The sequence below is a fragment of the Tubulanus polymorphus genome, chromosome 4 (assembly GCF_964204645.1).
Source record: "Tubulanus polymorphus chromosome 4, tnTubPoly1.2, whole genome shotgun sequence".
NCBI lineage: Eukaryota > Metazoa > Nemertea > Palaeonemertea > Tubulaniformes > Tubulanidae > Tubulanus > Tubulanus polymorphus.
In genome coordinates, this window is record NC_134028.1 from 24109765 (window position 1) to 24126961 (window position 17197).

General features: G+C 40.7%; 1 protein-coding gene across 1 annotated transcript in view; it reads right to left on the reverse strand.

The window, feature by feature from the left end:
- Window positions 1-17197, reverse strand: part of LOC141903093 (RNA binding protein fox-1 homolog 2-like) — a 111232-nt gene that overhangs the window by 60736 nt on the left and 33299 nt on the right. The window contains exons 2-3 of the mRNA XM_074791045.1: window positions 17096-17128; window positions 9397-9428 (exon numbers count right to left, since the gene is read on the reverse strand). The gene's annotated coding sequence lies outside the window, so the exon portion shown is untranslated. The remainder of the gene's footprint in view (window positions 1-9396; window positions 9429-17095; window positions 17129-17197) is intronic.

A 17197-nucleotide genomic window follows, 5' to 3' on the forward strand; every position in this document is an offset into this window, starting at 1 on the left:
AACAAACAATTCATTTTCAACACAAAGCTCATTTTCTCAAACAAACAATTCAACAATTATTGATCAGTATGATCACAATTTCTGTGATGAAACAATAAATCTCAAATCCCAAAAATGTTGAAAGACTAAAAAGTTAATCTGAGATACTTGAAATATCTTACCACCTTCTTAAGTCTAAAAATGAATCTTGACTAAGGGTGGTAAATAAATTTCTAGTAATTTAAGATTAACTTTTTAGCCTCTCAACAATTGTGGGATTTAACAGCTATAAAGAGCGATCTGTCTTAACGTTTCAATGATTCAACACCAGGATCTTCTATACGAATTGTACAAAAATAATCTAATGGATTCACCGAATATAGCAAGTATGAAATGAAATTTGGTTGAATACCCCCGGAAAATGTTATGTACTCTGAGAAAACTTGAAACTGTCAAAATCGTCACAAACTCTTAAGATTCAAAAATTAAGAATAATCGAAAAGAGACTTCGTTGAACTTACGTGCAACTCCTCTTCGAGAGGGTCGACAACGAGAAAATACATTCCTCCCAAACTCGGGTAGCAAACATCGACTTTAACCGGATGATAAAGAGCATCGGGCTGCATGAGGGGATAAGATGACCACTCGATACCAGCACCACTCGCGCCACTCACAGCACTCGTTAGATCGAGCATCAATCCTCACTTATCGAAACCGTCTTGTCTCGGTTAACAATGCGACTGATTATCGCGACGTGAATTCCGACCCGAAACGAAATCGAAACCCTGACTCGGATATATCCAATTTTCCCGTTCCCGTCGAAATGCGACGATCACGCACGGCGCGTTGAGAGCGTAATCTCAATTAGCGAAATCGTGATTTCGTTCCGAGGCTACGATCATCGACGCGTGCCAAGTTTTCGCAGCGATCCGCAACAACGGCGACAGACGAAATATCTCGACTATCTTCTATCCAATCTGTTGACATCGTCGAATAAACACTCGCCAATTAGCATTCATCGCAGCCGGAAATTAGTCGCACTCGACGATGATAGATTTTTTCGGGCGGTGTTCAACATCGGACGGGCGAGAAGTTTGAGAGATGCGCACGTTCGAAACGAGTATTGACAAGTGTCATATTCTAACGCACGCCGCCCGCTCCCTCGCGCAGAATACGACCGTGATTTATGCTGATTGGAAAACTACGAGATCAATGCCGTGCATCTTCTTTATTGCATCGTTTCATTTCGAACGCGATTTACATAAAAACGCGATTTAGTTCACGAGACGCGGTTTCAGGACCGAGCCACAGCGCCGCCCCCTGATACACGCGTTAAGTGGTCGCGAATTCGAAAAATACGACGCCTCGAAAACCAAAACCAATAAATTATTCGTAAATTTCTCGTTTTTCCAATAAAGTATATATCAACTGAACTTATGACAGTTTGACAGAACTTGGTCAACAGATTCACAAAGATTTCTATCACTGGGAAGACAGTGATATCAACGTCGTTCGCGATATATATTGCGAGATTTGAATTTCGTTATCGATTATTTTTCTCGCGAGAGTCATCTGATTAAAACTGTCTGCAGTCATCTCGATAACAGGTGATGCATTACATAGCTCCGTTAATTACACATAGCGTTAGTTTCACCGCTAAAAGTGCTCCATTTAGACGAGGAGAAAGCCTCGTAGATGACTGAAGTACTTTCAAATAAATTGAACTAGCTTCATTTACGAACACTCCATCAGATCAGCGAAGTATTTACAGTAGATACGTTCTAATTTCGGGACTAGCAAACCGTCAGCACAACCTCAATTCCATCCATTTCCCTACTGATTCGAGAAAAAGACCGAACCAGAACTATCTGATAAAAAGAACGCCGCGTATGATCGGAATTGGTTTTTACGGAATCTCTCCTGGGACTCGGCGAGTTCCCGGGACTTATGTATTAGAAGTTGTATATTTGAGAATATGCGATAACCGATAGAAACCTTCCTTCATGAATCATACACACGAGTATACAGCCTTTTGGGAACGTATTCATTTTCTACATAAAATGCCTGAAGTTGACAGACTGGCGAGATTGGTGCCGGTATTGAAAATATCATTACAAAAAGCAAATTAATAGGACTTCGATCTCTAGGTGAAAATAGATATTCCCGGTTACTTTATAGAATCCTCTCGTGAATATATTCATTTTCAACTCTGCTAGAATAGACGCATTATTCCCAAGGGTGTTGGTAGTTTCAAAGGTTATGGTGTTCATTTGAGGTAAAATTACCTTGCAATCAAAGAAAAATCTTGACTTTTTAACCGAAATGCTAGCAGCCATGTTCAACAACTCAAAAAAGAAAAAAATTTATGAAAATGGCTTATAAAATTTGAGTTGAGCTTTTAAGTTTTTCATTGATTGTGGGTTTTATCCTTCGACTGAATTAGGCAGTCACATGCCTATGAAAACTAATGAATTACGATGACCATTTTCGTAATATTACAATAATTATGATTTTAGGGTCTCCACAGTTTAAAAAGGTTGGGTGGTCACTTTTGTAGGTTAAATCGATTATGAAAAAGTTGAATTATTTGAGCTTCGATCTTGCCAGTTAGAAATAAATGGACAGTAAAAGCTGCAATCACACAGAGATGATTTGGCCCGGGCCAAATTGGCACGGATCAGGCCCCAGTCTAATTGGCCGGTGCCTAATTAGAGAGCGTGTTCACTTGTAAACCACTCACTCTACTAAAGAATGCTTAAACAATGCAAAGTTGCAATTCAAACGCCATCATTTGATGCATGTTAGAATTTGGCTTGGGCCTGGTCCGACGATTTTGGCACATGTGAGAACAGTGTTGATGTGGGCCAAATATGGCACAGGCCATAAGTGCTTGTGTGGTCGCGGCTTTCATCTGGATAGTTAAAATAGGATGGTATAACATAACTTCATAGAGTTGTTTGAAAATGAAGCAGCTATAGTAAATACTATTGACGAATGCAGGAAATATTTACAAGTGACTGATGGAGCTGATCTGATGAAAACAAATACGAGACACTGGCTGGTCTATGGCAACACGGGGTCCCGCATTAAATGTGCGTATTTACCCAATCTAAAAAGCCATTTAGAAAATTACTGTTTGAAAAATGCTTCACGAACCCGTCAGAGTCGGGGTACTCGTCGCAGTAAAGCTCGCGTATTACGCAGTTTGTTTGTCTACATTATATTGAATAAACAGCGCGGGTAACGGTCGTAAATGTGCAATATAGAAAGAAACATCATTAGGTAAATTGTACGATAAAAAACAATAACACGTGCTGATCCGGGGCAGATTTAGGGGGTCCGGACTCCTCTCTTCCCATGATTGGCCCTGCAAATTTGACACTCATATTTTCCGATGTATTTAGAAAATCTCTAATACTTGGTCGGGACCCGGCGAGTAGCTTATGACATGGCTGCTTTTATCTGAAAACTGCCTTTTCTTTTCTTCCGGACCCCGACCTCGCGACATTCCTGATCGTCTCCTAAAGATCAATCATAATTCATACAGAATTCTTCGGCGAAGTGACAAATACCAGTGACCGAAATCTCGGAAACGGCCGAGAAAGCGCGACGGATTTGATACCGCGATTATGCAACTTCATACGCAAAAATGTCGAGAACCGTCGATTAAGTAGTTTGTCATCGTCACCGTTAATCCGGCGTTCATGAGCAGAAAATACTTTCGGCTCAACGGATCAGCTTAAAAACCCATCATCTATACGTGTGTGAGTACATACGCAGCGCGAGCATGAATGCCCATCAACCACGACTCGACGGAAAATACTATCGGAATATTTGGCTCGAGGAGGACGGACTTCAAAACTGCACTGTGTACGGATCATCCACTTCTCCCGATGAACGAGAAGCAATATCCATTACGAAGAAAAGACGAGATTACGACTCGCGATTTCAGAACGAAACCGGGTACCACTAGGGGTGGAAAAGGCTGAATAAGAACGTCGCGATATTTCCCTAGAGAACCGAGCCGCGCACGCGATACAGATGCCGAGGCTCGAGGAGCCAGAATTAAAGACGGGGAATGAGAAACAAGTACAATATCGACAAGTTTATGGCGACGATATCGGATCAGATCACGCGAGAACCGACCGTCGAAAATTGGTGCGCGTAATGAAATACAACCGAAGACGTTCGTATGAGAGAGAATCGTATAAATCAACGACGGACGACGCTGTTTTTATGTCAACCGATGACATCGCATTCTCATTTCATGCATCGCGTAACCGATAGTTCAATAGCACGATCTTATCAGTTGCGAAACGATCGCTAAAGCCTCGTCCTAAACCGCGCCGGCTAAATAACTATCTTCTCAACCGGTCGACAGGACAGTTGTGGAAGGTGCCGTTCAGTCTTGTCGAATTGATATTTGTTTTTTTTTCGTCGCGTAAAATGATAAATGGACGAATGAACGGCACGGATCGCGAGGGCGGACAACCGGACGTTGGGTGCGTAGGTTGTAACTATGATCGATGTCTCGTACGCGACGGACAATCGCGCCGAAACTCGCACCGAAAACACGAAGCTGATTTCGCGTCTGATATCTGCCCGTTTTTCGATCGAAGCCGCGATCTCGGGTCGTCGTAGCCCGAAGGAATTCGAATGCATCTTCTTTAAACGTCGTCACACGTTACGAAAATGGCATTAACAAATCGCGTATTATGCAAAATCAGTCGACGATGCGGCAAAAAGATTAGATTCTACGCCGAACTATTTCAGCGAACGTCCTAAGGGTGAATTATTCTAAGAAGCTTGTTCTGGTAGAATACACGGAGAAAAGAATTACAAGCCCCGCTCATACGGAGACGATTTGGACCATGAAACTGGCCCGGACCAAAGCCAGAATCAAATTTGAACTGTACCTAATTAGAGAGCGGGTTCACATGAAACCTCACTCACTCACTACTACTAAAATACTATCAAAATGATGCTGTTGCAAGTGAGTCACTTCCAGGACTGCTAAGCATTTACACCCAAAAAATTTGATCCCAGCTAAAATTTGACATGGGCCGCTTCTCATGGTGGTCGGGCCCGATGAGGACCCATTTGTCACCAGCGTGAACAGTCGGCCCAAAAGCACGGGCCCATTTGACACCCATGTCAACAGTTGTTCCGGGCCTTAGTTGGCACAACAGGCCAAAAATACCCATGTGGTAGTTGTGGCTATTACCTGAATGGTAAAAAAAACTACATGATTTCACTGAAAATACCAAACAAATTATTGGTAATAAGCAATGATGAAAATACCAAACAAATTAATGGCGATAAGCAATGAAAAAATTGCTGAACGGTGGAAGTTCTTCACCACGGTACACATTGAACAATGGCTGCTGCTGCTGTTGTGTTGTTTGTAAGTTACTGATCTTCTCGGATTCTCGGTGAATTCTCTTCCCGGAAGAAAATGAAGATAAATACGGCGTTGAACTTCGAGTCATTGATTTATTGACGACGTCCCGTGACAGAATCGGACTCGCACAAATCTGATCAATCAACTAACGACACGATGACGCACTAGACAGAAAAACCTGCACAGATGATCCACCTCACAATACGAGCTCTATCGCTGAAATCCAGAATCTAAGAATGTCAATCAATCATTGAAGTCTTAGGTCAAAATACCGTCAGTCTGGAGTATCAGTGAGGTGCGAGGTGTTACTAAAGCCGTGAGGCGATTTTGGCCCGGTTCAAACTGGCCCGGATCAGGAGTCAAATGTGCAAGGAGTGTGCTGTAGTCAAAGAGTGCGTTTACACGTAATCCACTCACTCAATACTAAAACCATTCACTCAGTCACTAAAATGCTATCAAAACGATGCTGCCACAAGCGAAGTGAGTCACTTCAAGAACCAGTTAGCATTCACACGAAATAAGTGGACCTGTGCTAAAATTTGGCACGGGCCTGGTGCGACGTTTTGGGTCGTACCAAATTTGGCTTGCGTCGAACAGGCACAAACCTTGGCACCAATGTAAACGGTTTGAAGCCTCGTTAGATATGCCCCTGTTATCTAAAACACTTGAATAGAAAAACCTATTGCATCCAATCACTGGGTATCATACCTAATTTCATAAACATTCGAAAAACCAATACTGCAGAATCATTTGAAATTACCTGCCATAACATCATAACAGTTTCACATCAAATCTACATTTTAGGAATCAACATACCTTTTTCGCGGGCATAGTTAATATCTGATCATCAAATATTTGCCGACAACAAAAACGCGCGACCACAAAACGAACGGCCAGCCATTGTCAATTAATGGACCGTCACCATGGTGACCTTAATTGAAGCGAAAACAGTGGACGTGTGGGGCAAGTTAAAATCGTTGTTCGTCCCCCTTCGAGAATTCGTTAACCGATAATACAACATCGATCAGTTCATTCATCAAACCTCCCGTCGTCCGATGCAACAGTTCTTCTACTTAATCTAATCAGCGTTTACTATACCAGACGGAACTCTGTCCGCAGGGACCCAGCCGGACCGGGCCTGAAAAAATATGTTCATTATCTAAAAGCCCACAGACTTTTCCGAGTTAGGATTTTTACTGATGATAGAATGTATATCCAGAGAGTTCTGGAGCCGGTGCCTCGTCCAATAGCAAGTTCAGAAACAGCACTGGAAATTATCTCTACAACTGTGTTCACACTATTATCGGTTATTCTAATATCGAGAGAATCCTGCAATCATAATGAAAATATATGAACTTCGAAAAAGTTCAGGGAGGTTTATTCCAATTTCATCGGTATCTGAAACAAACTTATTTAGAACGGGTCAAATCAAAGTCCGTTTCAGAATGGACTAATTATAGACCAAATAAAAAGACTTATCAAGCTCCGTTCTGAATTTTAGAAACTTTTGCGCGACTCCGTTCTCAGTATTTCAATGAGGAATTCTCCGCTACTTCATTCTATAATCCTGAAATAAGATCGGTCATTTCTTCATCATCGCGAATTATCTAATAATATTCCTATCCATTCGTGTTCAACACAGTTTGAATTGAGTCCATTCTCTCCCCCCCCCCAATCTTTGATACAGTGCAATGTCGATGAATTTGATTATTTGGATTGATTGAACTACTGGTCCGAGTTATAATTTAATCACTATTTCTAAATCGTGCGTTAGTATTAATGACACAGGAACAGGTGCTTAAACTAGCACTATAGAGATACATTGGACTTATTGACAACTGGTCAATTACGAACCAATTTGCAAGTATAATACTTCAATTGGCTAATGATGGCCACTTTGCATTTATAATTCTATTTTGTTGGAGGAAACACGATAACGAAGGGCTTCATTTGGTTCTCTTGTGTATAAGTTGCAATTAGTCGACAACGCTTAGGATTCAAGGAGATTGCCGTAATGAATGAGATTAGATTAGAGCCATTCGGTCTTAGAATGCTTCATTTTCATTGCTTCTAAGTATCGGAAGAAATCCGGAACGTTGACAGACGGCATGAACTTTTAGCAGACGGAGAGTCACTTTTCATTACAGAGGTTCCTTTCTAACATGTCAAAGCTTGAAATAACCAAAAACTCTTTCAGCTAGAACGACTAATTCAATACCTACCTGATTTGCTAGTTGAGGTTAATTTACAGATATTTGATTTCTACAATTTCTAAAAGTTATGAAGTTAATTTTTACCTGTTAAAAGCACGTCGAGCTAAATTACTATCTATCCATGATACGATAATTTTTATCATAGCAGTTATGCTTTTTAATATTGAATCTATATGAATTGTTCGCATTGTTAGTAATGGACAGTCCTATCATCTAGACACGTATATTTGAAGGAGGTGAAATTCGGAAAACATCGGAACAAACGAAGGCTGTTAGTGCAATGAAATGTTTAACGAGAATTAAAAGTAATTAATGCCAAAACGAAACAAACACCGAAATAATGAATATATTCAACCATGGCAGCATTCATGATCTTTATACCTAAACACTGGCAGTGAAAGAAAGATACCTAGCAAATTAATGAAATAAATCAGTAACTCCATGCAGCAATCCGTCCATATAGTGGGGGGGTCATTCTACAACCAGTACAGTTTTGGGGGGCGAAAAAACGACGTGCGAATTATTTGTTGTATACATCATGCACAGCTCGGTGGTGAGAGATATTCATGCAAAAAACAGCCACAAGGCGGCAGCATTCCCGGTGCATCAAATATGCATCATTATATATATATATATATATATATATATATATATATATATATATATATATATATATATATATATATATATATATATATATATATATAATTTATCAAAATGTGTTAAAATAGGTTTAATCCACATTGCACCCCTACAACAACGAAGTCTAAAATGTTCAATTGATTTCCACTCCGTAGAGATTATTAAGGGTAACATGCGATGATCGTGATAAAACGTTGGGACTGAACTCCGATGGTAGTGGTAGAAGTAGTTGTACTAGTAGCTGAAAAGAGCTGTTTTTCGTTTTTTTTTTGTTAATAATGTTTCGAACATGCAACATATACAATACAAGAACATGCGCGAATCCATTCCAGGCCGATGAACTCGAAAGTCCACGGCGTTCCCGAATGGATCAATTCTAAAGCGAAGAACAACGCATCCGCCATCTATCAGATATCATCAGAACTAGATCATCGATTTAGCCCTTTTTTATTTTGCAAATCGGATAAACTTCAATAACAGTCCCACTATGAACATATCTGTATACATTCTATTGAATTAAGCAGGAATATGAAACTTATTTTTTATATGAAGGGATATATAGTGCTTAAGCTTATCATTTAGAAGCACTGAAAAATGACAGAATCTGGTGTTTGTCATGTGATCTTAGCTTTTATATGTATATTATCAAAACCTTATTGGTTGACATTATGTTTCTATGGATAAGCTACGCAGATCAAATTCAAAATCGGAAAAAAGTTTTTGCAGCTGGACTTTGGACAGTGAATCATGGAACACTCCTGATATATCCTAACTGTACAGCATCAGTTCACTGGGGTTTGAACCCACCAACCACCTCGCGGTGGTGAGTCAAACGAGCTATCCTGCCGAGAAGGCGCATTGGTAGTTCACAGCAAGGAAACGTCAGTAGCAGCTGCGATAGATAAAAATAAATCAATAATCCATAGAAATAAACAAAGTTGGAACAAAATGTAGTCACAACTTTACGCGTCGGTCATAGTTAACACAAAATTATTGAAAGATCCTATCAATGGATTATTCGTAATACTGACAGGCCATTCAAATCAAACCAAAGATCAGCGTGATTGAAAGATCGATTTACTGCGATACGGCTGTACGGAAATACTGATAGATGGCGCCGCGGTTTCGTTTTGAAAGATACTTTGAACAGCGGCTACTTACTTACATGACGACTGAACGGTACATCTTAACACCTGTGCAACAACCAAAATGACAACTTATTCATCCAATAAACAAAACAGTTACAAACGCACAAATACGAATACGAATACGTATATTCAATTGAGGATATAAAAAGTAAAGTAAACACCTAGAAACCCCCTGAAGCGACAACAAAGTATCACGATTTTCACGATCGTAATAAAAGATGCGCATGCAAAAATCACAAAATGCCAAACGATATTCGTGAACAAACAAATTAGCCACATTTGATAAGAAACCTCGATGAAAATTTTGATTCCCATTTTCTTAAAGTCATCCATAACCAAGTATATATGTCTTTTTAGACTTTCACACCTTACTAATCACGTAGCAGATACTATGATCACGTGTCTGATGAAGAGTAATTAATGAGAGTAATGAAAAACTTTTCATAACTTCGTCATTTATTACGATTCTCATTTTCATCACCTGGGAATCGTTAACGTATCGTAAAAACGCTGCGCGCGCCGCCGTATTTCGGATATCCCCGACTGATCGCGTCGAGAGCCTATTTATAACCGATATAGCACTTTTTGATGGGCTAGTCGCGGTTTCATTTACGAGTTCCCTCAATTCCCTCGGCCCCCGAAATTACAACGGCGTTGATATCCCCGGATAGGCCGGGATCAGCTGGCGTGAAATGATTTTTGATGCGGCGAACGTAGCACGTATGGTATCACGTTGTTCTTCCAGTTGGTCGCGTACTCGTTTATTATCACATCCAATCAAACGTCTGCTAATAGCGCGGTATTCACTCCTCAAGAATTTCTTTCGAACAGCATTTCTTTACCGCGAGTTTACATTCATGATACATCGCATCAGAGACAGCAGTTAAAAAGGTGATTTAATAACATTTTCCTCCCACCCCCCACAATACTCTCCCCCTCCCCTGGAAGCCATGGACCACATATCTGCATTAATTTTAAAATAATGCAACACTGCAGTCAATGGCATCATTATCATCATTCCTGCCATATCAGTTTTGTTGCAGGGAGTAGAATCATGCGAACTTGAAACTTTGCCAAGCGATGTATCATTGCACTGGCTTTATATCTGCAACAACACATCTCGATTAAAATATCTGTTCTTGTTGGATAAGTTGATCCAAAATCATCGTCCATGTATTCAGCACCCCCTGGTGGTGGCCAAATCAAATCATGCGCCCTCGAAAAATTTGCGCGTTAAAATGATGAAGATTGTCGAGAAACGCTGCGATATTAACCCCTGCTCTTCATTCCGCTCGGACGGGATAATGTATGACCTCGGGTGGATTGCATATCATATCATAGCGTAATCATTTTTCAGGCATGATCGTCGTTGTTTGAGAGGTTTGATCGTAAAAGGATCCACACGGATGGCTAGAGCAAACACTGTCTATGAATCGATGTTCGATGCAGCAGTACTCTCTCCATCTCTCTCCATCTCGATTGTGTCACCATCTACAAAACCATCTTTGATGCGCTCGTGTACGTTTCTTTTTGATGTCTGATGTAGCGGAGGAATTCTTATACTCCCCGATACGTACAAGGATTGCGCACAATTACAGATCATTTGACACAGGACGGGAGATACGCATAGTTTTCCGATGACACGACCGACCGATGAAATTCGCCAGACGGATTTCGATCTTTTTTTTTCGACACCGAAATGCGCTAAAGATGATTCAGAGACGAGAACATCCTCGTCGTTATTTATCACAAGGTGTAATTCTAAACCGTCTTCAGTTGTGAGTCAGATCATCGTCGGTCGTTTCGCGAATGAAACGATTGAATTGTATAAATCTTTCAGCTATTTCCATTTGGATAATTGTTTTTGCATAATTCATGGTTAGAATTCAAGAGAAAAGACCTATTACAATATAGCGGTCTTTCCGCCCATTTACATACAATGTAGGCCTATATGCGATGAATCTAATTGTTGTTATATAAACAGTTAAAAAGCATATTAAATATGTCACCATATGAAAACTCTTCACAGCTGCAATATTCTTAGATATCATATAATATATACCTAATCGATAAATTCCCCCATTCAAAATAAAAAATAACGGCAAATCTGCTAGCTCGAAAACAATATCAAAGAGAAAATAATTCAACTTAAACAATATAGCCCGAAGATGACTTCATCAATTCGTTATACATATATCGGCTTTTAATGAAATTTTCCGATAATCATCAATGGTTGTTTGTGCGCATCATAAAAATATTACCGACAGCGATAAGTATTTTTTTCAAGAATAGGGTGGGGACCCTTTATTTCATCCCGAAAAATGAATTATGGAAGAGACGCTTCGAATGTATGAATGTGTAGATATGTTCAGTAAGAAAGGCATCAGTGCTGAAGACAGTGGGTTGGATGATTGACGCAGCATTGTTCTGATAGACACTTACCCGCAACACGTGCATCCTACTTCGGGTATCAATCATAACAAAATGAGTAAAAACCTAATCCCAATGATGTCATTCGAGTAAATATGCCGTATTTTTGAACGTCGTATGTCCGTGTCGCGTATTCCCTCAGTTTACAATGATCTGTTCCATTGATCACTCCGTCACTCTGTCCTATGCGTACCATGTGCGCACATGTGGTCGAGGCGTTCGCGGATATTCGTATGATTCGATCGATTTTACGATGATGTCCCGAGCGTTAAAATAACTGAAACAGCTGAACTCAATCGGTATCGCCGGTGCAGTGAGCATCTGTTATACCTGCCTCGAAAGATTTCAAATCCTTCTTCGGATAATCTACAAAGTAACGTTGTTTGCTAGTATTTTCTGTGGTTGGAGGGAAGTACATTTTAGTGAGTTCATTTTTGTGAAAGCGGAACTGCCACTCATTGCGGAGATTCTAGAAGGCATTTTGGGGGCCCAATATAATGGTTCTCCAAATTTCTCTTTCTTGGGGGGAGAGTTCACGTGAACCATGCTACATCCCACATAGTTTTAGGGCTGTATGACTTGTGGTTGCACGAAATGGTTCTATATAATGGCCTCAAAAGGTGTAATAATTAAGAAGCCAAAACCAATACTGCAATAGAACTAATCCACTTGTGACACAGGTTGAGGTTGCATTTGCCTGAAATAGGCTCTTGGAGAAAATTTCTGAAAATTTCAAGAATTGTTGCTAATCAAATAATACCTGGTGACTCGAACGTCGTTAGACTTGTTTTTAAACAGCAAAAACATGTAAACATCAAGCGCTTCAGCGACTTATTGCGCGAGTTTAAATTTCAAATTAGCGATTTCGGATTCTCGACGTTTTCGCATCAAAGCGCGCAGCTAGAACGACGACGGCTAAAATGAGACAAGCCGCCTAATTTTTTCACTTCATTAGACCCCGCGAGACAGACTCGAGGGAGAGACTGCGGAAAAACATCAATCCACATGGAAAACAAAGTCGGAACAATTTCTAGGTCATCATTGATCGACGACCCGTTATATCCCAGATTTTGGACAGGTGCGATGACGAGAACAGATTCAGTTTGGGGATGCCTATCTGGGTTAAAAATGATTCCTACTGAATCTAGATCCTAGTATATGACATAAGACGGCTATTTGAATCGCATTACGACCCCCGTACTGCTTGATTCCCCAGCGGTTGTTAATAAAATATTCCTATGAAACTTTATTGAATTGTTGGAACAGATGTCGTCAGTGGTAGTCCCGCAATAGCATTTGATCCGAGCTAGCAAATAGATTCAATTTGTGCAGCTAGATATATAGAATTCAATTAAGGTGGTGCTCGCGATATACATTACAGACTATATGATTAAACTGGCAGAGACTCGGCGCACAATAACACAGTTTCCTTTTGAACATCCACAATCACCACCGCAGTGGTTCACCGGGGAGGGATTCAGCCTCATTTTCTGAATACTGCTCAGTCCAATAACATAGCAACACATTTCAACATTTTACTGGCCCCATTTACAATCTAGGGCCAGTTACTCAAAATTAAGTTTAAGTTAACCAGTGGATAGTTGACATCGTGACAATTTAAAGTTCAGGACCCAGTTCCACAGTTGTGAGTTAAGATTTGACCCTGAGTTAAAACATTGAAAATGAACTAATTTTAACTCAGAGTTAACTCTAACTCACAACTGTGGAACTGGATCCAGGACCCAGTTCCACAGTTGTGAGTTAGAGTTAACTCTGAGTTAAGATGAGTTCATTTTCAATGAGTTAACTCAGGGTCAAATTTCAACTCTGAACTGTGGAACTGGACCCAGTGCTATTATGGTATTTATCCGCTGGTTATCTTTAACCAACTATTGAACAACTGGCCCCAGAACATTTGTGGCGACATCATATCTAATTCTCCACGCATCTAAAATAAGGGGATCTTTTTATAATTGAGTTTTTTTCACCAATGAGTATTGCTCAAGTAGTAATGATGATAGGTTGGATCTGTTTTAGAAATGAGTAGAAAAATACTTAGACTGTTAATACACCCACACATCAACAGATCTATAAAGACTTACTAGCAGCAAGTATAAGGCTGGTTTTCCACGAGACGTGGAGGCGGGGACGGGCGTTGCGTTTCCACAAAACGGGCAGACGGCGGAAATTATTGCGCGGTGTTTCGAGTCTTCGCTGCAGCGGGGCCGGTTTCCGATTTCATCACATTTCGAGAAATGTCTGCGCTCTCCGTGTTACATCGAGGTATTCTTGACATCCGGGGTTTAAACGATACCACGCGGGCAGCAAGCAGGTGCAGGCAGAGCGATTGGGAAAAAACCGTCCGCGCTTTCCACCCGTTCCACAGCCACACCCACAGAGTGGAAACACAGCTTAGGGGAAATATGTGGGATCGATTTTTGTTTTTTTAATGGAAAACCAGTCTTACGAGTGTTTGAAATTATGGGTTCGAAGAAAACATCTAAGGGATCAATTCTTTAAAAAAAAAAAAAAAAAATATTCAAATATTGGCTGGAAAAGCTTTCGAAGCGATGATTATGTAACTGCTTCTGTTGATTATCGTTTCTGTCGATCGTTTCTAATAAGCTTATCTCGAAAAAACACCGTCTGCTCGCGACGACGGATTGAACATCTCCGACGCTTCTTAAGACCGATCTAAGTAGACATCTTATTCCATCACCGGATTCATACCCAGTTTAGCATTTATCTAATAAGGCGTGAACGCTTAGCGAGATCGCATACACGTTCACAGTACAACCGAGTGTTCGCTTGAATGACTCGTACAGTAAGTGCAAAGTTTTCATCGTCGTCGTCGTCCGCGCTGAAATCGATGTGCTACGTCAAGATGGAGTTATGAAGCAGCAGCAACGAAAAAAAAAAGAAAACAATATCGGACGACGATAATGATATCAATTGCGATGGCCATGTGTGGTATCAGCCGTATCGTGGTCAATATTTCGAAAGATTGATTCTCGGTGATGTGGATTGCGATCGTTTTGGCCGAGCGGTCGCGCGCGGGTGATGATCGCTGTCACGCTATGATCTTATTTCCATTTCCGGATATTGACCGGTGATGAGCAAAAAAACAAAGAACCGGTCGAATGTAAGATGAATGTCCCGACGCAGGCGGTGGAAATCTGTCCATCAGTATTCTATGAAAGGAAATGATTTCCGGTTTTGTTACTCGATAAGACTTAAAGTCCGACAGTATCAAGCGGCGATCACGCTTCATAATCTAGAACGTTCTAAATCTAAGCCGTTCCAATTTAGTACGGACCAAACATATCGCATTAGCAAAATTAGTCCGTTCTCAATCAGCCCGTTCCATTTCAAATTTTTCAGGCCTCTCTAAATTATAGAATGGACCATTTCTGTGCGCAAATATAAGCCGCGATCACACGAGCATTTTTGGCCCGGGACAACTGTTCACACGGGTGCCAAATGGGCCCGAACCTGTTTGGCCCGACAAAAAACGTCGGACCAGGCCCGAGTTTAATTTTAGCACCAGACAAATGATTGCGTTTGAATTGCGACTGGCACCGGAAATGATCCACTTTGCTTTGTTTGAGCATTGTTGAGTATCAAGTGAATGGTTTGCGTGTGAACGCGCTTTCTAATTAGGCATGGGCCAAATTTGGCCCAAGTCTGATCCGTGCCAATTTGGCCCGAGCCAAATCTTCTCCGTGTGATCGCAGCTTTAAACTTACAATCAATCAATATATTGCTGCCTCCAGCTGGACCAGCAATAACACCTGATTTAAAAACGCGCGTCAACGCACTGCATTAATTTGGTCCCTTCTAAATCGGTCCATTCCGGGTATGAGCCAAATTAGGAAGGACTAACCGGTGATAGTGTGAACCCCAGGCAGTGTCAGCCGGTCCTACAACAGCAATCTTAAGAAATTCAAATAACATATTCTGCGAAGGTTCGTGACAGCTCAGATCAAAGCGTATTCAATCATACCTCGGGACAGAATTCAGAAGAAGCAAGGCTTTAGCATGTCCCAATATATACATTAAGTCTGTCGAGGATATCGTCAAACATATCATTAATTTGATTCATTACCGGAGATTAGTTCTACTAGTTTTCAAGCGTCGTGTTCTCGAAACTAATGTTTTTCGCGTCAGAGCCTCGGGACACGATCCGACCTTCACTGCCTCAGGAAGATGCGACGAGCTTAAAATGCTTTTTATGATCGCCGAAGAATAAATCGAAATTTGTAAACCGTTACACCGAGATATTTCGAGTGCTCGTGACTCTAAATAATGGCGCGTACGGCTTTCTAGCTCTAGACGATAGGGTTCATTAGGTTTAGATTTAATAGGGGAAGGACACAAAGTCGTCACCAAAAGCGAGTCGAGCTAATGATTCAACCGAGGGTTATTAATCCGACATGTTTCAGATCGATCGAACTCACAGTAATAAACGTCATCGAGTTCGAAGTTATCTTCTCGATCCGGTGAAAATGGACGACGCGCTAGTCACCCCCGTTATATTGTCCCATTGGTTCGTATAACTTATTTAGCCAAATTGTATAAATGGCTTCACAACGAATTCGGCGTCGCTGAAAATAAGATTACAATCCGCGGCCTCTGATCGAAGTGAATGGGCTAAACGCAATCAAAGACTCCGAGAATTGAATTAAACAACGACTCTCGCGCGCGCCTGTCGCTGGTTTTTATATCGATCAGTCGACTTCACCCCGATACCAATCACGTTATCACGAGTCCAAATACGACAAAAACAAGAGACCGCTGCTTTTGAAGGATGACAAGAAAGAAAGAACCAACGGAATCTTAAAGATCTTAATCCTCAAACTACTAATACATTGGTTTATAAACGTAGATATCAGACGGAGAGAGAACACTACAATAAACTAAGTTGGCCTAACAGTAAAGATAGGATTGTGCATTCGTAAAGTGCCTTGTAAAAATTAGAAATGTTTCAAGATGTCCATCAAATAAATGTAATTCCAATTCCAGAATTGTCGAAAAGCTAAAGATATATTTCTAGTATTTTTGGAATCAACCGTTTTAGTCATTCAACAATTGTGGAATTTTACATTCGTTGTCATCACGGATATTGTGATATTACTGATTCCTGTCGGGAGAGTCAGTATAGAGGAAGGAGTAGTGAACACCACACAATGGTTGCAGCTGGGGCTTAGATATAATCGTATAAATCTCGATTAAATGTTTACTTTTTTACATTGATTATCTAATAACAAAATCTGAATATCTACCTTGGTATCGTTTACATCCGGGGAGCCGCGAACCTGCAAAAATAGAAATGAAAAAAAAGATGAGACAATGAATGGAGATATTAAGCGCGAGAAACCTCACGA